This window comes from Ammospiza caudacuta, chromosome 29 (genome assembly GCF_027887145.1).
Source record: "Ammospiza caudacuta isolate bAmmCau1 chromosome 29, bAmmCau1.pri, whole genome shotgun sequence".
NCBI classification, from domain to species: Eukaryota; Metazoa; Chordata; class Aves; order Passeriformes; family Passerellidae; genus Ammospiza; species Ammospiza caudacuta.
Genome location: NC_080621.1, coordinates 4,019,391 through 4,025,891, shown reverse-complemented (window position 1 = coordinate 4,025,891; position 6,501 = coordinate 4,019,391).

Below are 6,501 nucleotides of genomic sequence, written 5' to 3'. Positions count from 1 at the left end.
GGCCACCAGGGGTGTTTACCAAGAGATGGGCTGGCAGAGAGGCAGGTCTCCTGCTAAACTGGCTGTGTGTTTGTTTTGATGGTGGGGAGGGTCAGAGATGCAGACATAGACACCAGCTGAAGGAACAGTGTAATTTACTGTAATGCAAAAGTGCAAAAAAGATTCAGAAAAGGATAAGCTAAGCAATGAACCTCAGCATTATTACAAAAGGGTGTCTCTGGTTATTAAGGAAGATACATCGCCAGGTACCCCAATGCTTTTCCCTTCATCCAGTGCTGCACATCAGCTGGGGGAAGCTGTCCCAGCCAAGCCCTGCAGAGCCACGGCCAGGAACCGGGAAATCCTGTGGTGCCTCCACCTTTGCTGGCCATGAGGCTCCCAAGTGCACTGTGAGAGTAGCCCGGCTCTGATAGTGCTGGACGAGCAATGTGCCAGAGCTTCTGCTGGGGGCACAGCTGGTTTCATTCTCCTCTTGCTCCTCGAGCCTGCCCAGGGCTCGAGAAGCAACCAAGGCCAGGTGTGGCCATGTCCGTTTTCCTCATGCAGAAAGATGCAGACGTATTTCACCAGTGAATGGCTGCAACAATATTTTTGACAGTAATACTTGGTTAAGGAGCAGATACATAGAACATTGGGTTGGAAAGATCATCTAGAGGGCAGCTTTGGCTCAGGTCCTGTTGTTGAGGCTTCAGTCAGGGTCTGTTGTTCAGACCTTATTCCTTTGGTATTTTGTGGTGCAAATCAATGCTGTGCAGAGCTGGAAACAAACAAGTCTGTCTTTAGCACATTTGAGACAGGGAACAGGATTAGCCCTTCAAGGCCAGGCTAGGGCCAAGAGCAGAAGGCCAGCACCCTGCTTTTGCCCAGAGGCAGCCCTGCAGAGCAAGCAGCCACTCCTGCCCAGGGCCTGAGGTGCCTGAAGCTGCCTCCCCGCTGTGCAGCTCTGCAGAGCCCGTGGGGCGCAGGGTCCTGGGCAGCCAGGGCAGCCCGGCTGCCTTGGAGCACAAGGAGTGGCCCAGAGAGAAGCTGCTGCCCTTTGCTCTGGAACTGTTCCTCAGAGTCTTGTCATTAATCCACAGTGTCTGATGTGTTTTCTTTTCCTCTCCCAACTTTACCAGAGCTTTTTGAGAAAATTGACTGAAGTAGCTTCTGCTGCTGCTGGTGGTGCTTTTGCCTGCAGGTGAGGGCAGGAGATTTGAACCAAGGACGGAGTCCATTGTTAACACCCCAGCTTTGCCAAGTCAAGAAAACCATTCACAATTGGGCAGCCAGTGCTGGGCAATTTTCCTAGATTTTGGAAAGCTCCCACCTTAAGAAATCCAAGAGATTTTCCTCCATGAGGATACCAGCAGTACCATGATGCCAATGTTTTCCACCCCGTTGTCTGTGTCTTTGGTTCTTTTGAGATTTCCTCAGTTCCCAGCAGGAATGAAATTACCTGTGATCATGTGATTTGAGAGCTCTGTGTTGTTTGTTGCCCCATGAGTGTTCATGACAAGCTGGACACCCCAGTCGTGCCTCTGTTGAGTTAAAGTCATCCCAATTCTGTGCAAACAGCAGCCCCGAGATGCTGAGAAGAGCAAGCACAGTGGGTGGGTGTGCATGCACATGCCCAGGGGCTGATTGCTGTGCGGGCAGAAGGTTTTGCACTGTTGTAATTCTTCACTCTCCCAAGCTGGAGGAAGAAACCAAATCTATATGAAATGAAAATATATAAATCTATATGAAATGAAAAAATATCAAAATGAATGAAATAATACCTATTAATTTCTCATAGATGTAATTTAACATCTATATACTATTGCCGGCTGGGGGTCTCTGTACGAATCACGAACGGGACGGGACTGCTGAGGAGCGCGCCTGGAGCTGTTTGTTTTCCAGCATCAGTCTCATGACTTGGGTATGACTATGGGAAGATACCAGCAGCTCACATCTGTGGCAGCAGGCAAAGAACTTAATGGTACAGCTTCCTTGAAAAGTTTTTTGACCAATCACACAAAGCAGAAGCATATTGACAGTAGTTCTATCCAACCACTATACGCACACGTACCTTTTGTTAAAACAGTGCTTGCTTCTTTTGAATAAAATACCTGCTTGTAAGCCTTAAAACACAATGCACTGAGCTCCATTATTAAGCTGAGAAGTTCCTAATATCTTGCTAGAGATACTTTTTTGAAGGTTAGGGAGTTGTCCTAACCAAGCATTAATACACAGACCATTGTTCTTTTTGTCCTTACTTTTCTACTTCTTCTATAACTTTTCTGCTGACAAATCTTATGGCTGCTGCTTAGCTCTAATTGCAGGTCTGCTGTTTCTGAGGTCTGCCTTTTGCAGCTTTCCCAAAACTCTCTGATTTGAAGGATTCCCACAATTCCCCCTCACGGTACAACTAAAAAGAAACCTTTGTATCCGTGTAGTTTATTAACTACCTTGCATTTCATAGCTTTACTATAGTATACCTGCTTATTACTTGCTTCAAGCATCCTTTTTGCTCGCATTAAGCCTTGCTATATTCCAACACAGCAATTTTAATGCTGTGAAAGTCCAGTCAGTTCAAAGGGCAAAAGTCATGTCTGATAACAATTACAAGTCATTGTTCCAAAATAGTCTCGTCTGTTCCAAGGTCTTATTCAAAACCTTCCTCCATGTTCTATACCTTCCTTCACCATCTGTGTGAGATTTCAAGAACTCCCTGTGAAACCATTTCCTACCTCTCTCTCTTGTGTGAGAGAAACTTCTTTGATAGTTTTGCCCATCATTTGTCACACACACCAATGTATGCAAGGTATTACTACTAGTACCACTACCAAAACACCCAATCCATAGAGACCTATGCTACAAGGTCCCCTTAGCCAAGATGCAAAGCTCCATCCTTGGAACAAATCATCTAACCATGACCCACCATCTTCTTTAATTGGAGCTGTCAAATCTTTCAGCTTTTGTATGCTTTTGAGGATGGATTCAGAGTGATCAGACAGGTTCATGCAACGCAGTCCTTCAAATTCCTCACAACCATGTCCTTGTGCCAGTAAAAGAAAATCAAGTGCTGCTCTGTTCCGTAAGGTTGCATGTCTGACAACACTAACATCAGTCATCATGTCACTAATTGCAATGCAAGTAGCACTGTCTTCTTTCTTCAGCCAACACCCCAATCGCTATAATGGTTTCAGTGCCTCACCCGAGGCAAGTGGATGCAGAAATAAATTTGATGTAACTCATTTTGCAGGGCCCTAGGGTCTGAAATTGCTATAACACTTTTCTTTGTAATGATGGACAAATCTTTTTTCTCTGTGTTTTCTCTTGATGGCTTTTTTAACGATAGGTGCTTTCACAGTGAGTTGTCTGATGCTACATGGGCCACCTTTAATTTTTGAGGAATTCAGGCTCTACCTCCACAAATGAGCCAATATTCTGTTACTAATTGTTGTGGGGACTCATCTAGGTCATCTGCTTGTCAGCAGTTTCACCCTTAGGGGACACTGGGGTAGTACAGTTGCACCACAAACTTGAGTATCTGTCCACAGGATGATGGGGAGTAACATTTAACTGTGGATCTCCCTGGTACTGAAAGGCAGCACAGAATTCCATTAGAAATGAACCAAGAATTCCAATTCTTGAGGTTCAGAAGGTGCTTTAAAGAGATCAGGGGCTCAATGATGCCAGCTGCTTATGGGATTGGTCTCGTTGGCAGCCTCACACCAATATTTGTCACGATTGGGTATTGGCCATTCCTTGGCTGGCACTGGCACACCGACCAAACAGGTCACAAAGGGTTTGTCTGGGCTCAAATTGGTCAAACATATGGTGTCTGAGCCTGGTGACTTGGCTAAAGCAAGGTAAACGTTCATTTTTGGTTGATCTACAGGCACATATGCACTGCAAAAGCAAGCAAGCAAAACCAACAAATGCCAGTATATCATTTGATCAAGCTCCATGTTCCTGTGCAGCTGCTTTTTGGCAAAAGCTTCCCCATCTCTTTCAGTTCTCAAGCAAATCTTTTAGCACTTGTTCAGGGACTGGCCAACTATAGGGCACTAAACTGTCCCTCTGAACTCCAATTTCTACAAATGTGGATATCTTAGAATTCTTTTGAACAAAATGGGCACCATGCTTTTGCTGAAAGAGCTCTATGATACAAACAATTTTCACAGTCCAAGAATCAACAATCAGACTCAAGATTTGTAGCTTTCACAGGTTGAACAGGGAAGGTCTGGCATGAACCATAGTTTCTCAGTGTGGCTCACGTCTGCGTGCTCAGTTCCCTGCTGGTGGAATTGTCGGTGCGCTCTTGTGTATGAGACGGTTTCATGTCCTTCGCAGGGACCCACTTAGGTCTGGCACCTGTGCAAATAAATACAAGCATACCCTTTGCCCCAAGTGATTAGTGCAAATGTCCTTCAATTTGTCCTAACTCAAGGTTTCTGATCAAAATTTTCTTACAATTTTGCCTGTGTGCTGTTTGAAAAGTGCCTAAAAATTGGAGGATTATGTCCTGCAAATGAGCTATTCAAAGCATAAAGACATCTAAAGCTATGCTCAACACCTTATCAGAGGTGTTGCTTGGATCCCCCTTTTGTTGACCTAGAATGGGTTTTAGAGTGTGGTGCGTCCTTTCAACAATTGCCTGACCTGTGTGGGAATAGGGAATTCCAAAAGTGTGGCAAACACTCCAGTCCATCAGAAATGTTGCCAATTTTTGAGCTCTGCATGTGGGGCCATTTGTCAGTTTTTGCCTCGTGGGGGATCAGTTTGGCGAGCTCTGGACTCCAGTGACACTGACAAGAACAAAAGCAAAAGACGAGAGGCGGTCTTTCTTCTCGGGACCAAAGTCCCACTGCTTTAATGGAGAACAACTCCAGGAGAGAAAGGGGAGAAAGGGAGCATCTAGGAGAGGAAAGAGGATGTCCAGGAGAGGAAAGAGAGCGTCCACCTGGTGGCAGGAGATTTTTAACCCTGGAGGAGGGGGGGTGGTAGAAAGGAACTACCATAGGTCAACATACGTAAATCATCACACTGTAGTTTTCTGCATAAATTGCTGCACTTGTTGCAAACAAAATCCTAAAATCTCCCCAAATACAACCATTCAGTCCCAAATGCTCACAATGAGGGAGAAAAACCACTCAACCCCCCTGTATACCCAGGCACCCGGTGTCACAGGGAGTACCAACCCCTGCAACTACAAAGTCCATACACACAAGCTCACCGGGAAAGGAGTATCTCTTTATGAGGGGACAGAGTGCTCGCTTTTCTCAACACAACACACACCATAAATCACAACAGCATCCACCCACATCATCTTCCTCAAACATTCACACACTGAAAACACAACCACAATTACAACACACAGGAAAAATTGCAGCAATAAAACAGGATTTGCTCAATTCACCCCCAGAATTGCTAGCAGGTCCTTATTGACACAGCAAATCCTTTCTGCTGGTGGCCAGACCCAAACCCAAACTGTACAGGCGTACGTTGTGCGCAGGACATCTCTGTGTGACTTAGGAACAGCCCTTCCCCTGCGTTCGCCGTACGGGTTACTTTATACAGAGTTAAACATTCCCTTTCTCCACAGTCCTAGCAGTCTTGTCTGTCCTCCATGAGGGACAGCCAAGAGCGGAGGTGCCTCCAGGAAAGGAATGTCCTGGCAGTGCCCAGAGACGTCCACAGCGCGGCTGTTCTCGCTGGAGCAGAGAAGCGTTCCTGGCGCGGTCACCAAATGAGGTGTGGAATAGAACTCACCACAGCTGAAGTTAGAAGGTGGTGTGTTTATTACAGCACCAGGCACAGGAGGAGTTGTCTCCTAAAGACATGTGTGAAGAATCACTGGCTCTCTACTTATCTAAAATATCTTACACATTCATATAATTCCCAAAAAACCCAACACATATTCATTAGGTAACACTGCCTACCCTCCTTTGTATTAAAATGTATTATAATTGAGTCCAAAGTTCCTTCATATTTCTGCAGTCTTTCACTTCAAATGGGTTGGTGGGTTTTAAGGTGGGGAATGGTGTCCTTCTGATGAAGGCCAAGATGTCTTCCTCAATTTGACCTCTTTCCTTATGACCTGTTGGCAGGCTTTTGCACTTCTTGGCTATAGCTGAAGTGTCGGGGCCCAGGTGCAGGCTCTGGTCCTCTTCTTTGTCACAAAGAAATCCGCATCCCATCCTGCTTCTTTAAACATAGTAAAGACAGGCAAGGGATATATTACCCTAGCCTTAACTACCTTACCTGCAAAACATTAACTATCCCTTATTATTTCTACTCTTCTTGCTATACTCCTTCCCCCTAACTAAATCTTGCTGAAATTTTAACTCTTCCAGTTCTTTTAAATCCTTGATTCATTGGCCTCATCTCGCCAGCCATGTGTGAGCCAATGACGTAACTGGGAAATTCCACTCCTGAGCAGGAGATATAGGGCCCGGTTCTGAGCTGGAAGGGTGAGAAGGATGAGATGCACACCATTTTCATCCAGGGGATGTCCTGAAAGTGCACTGCCTA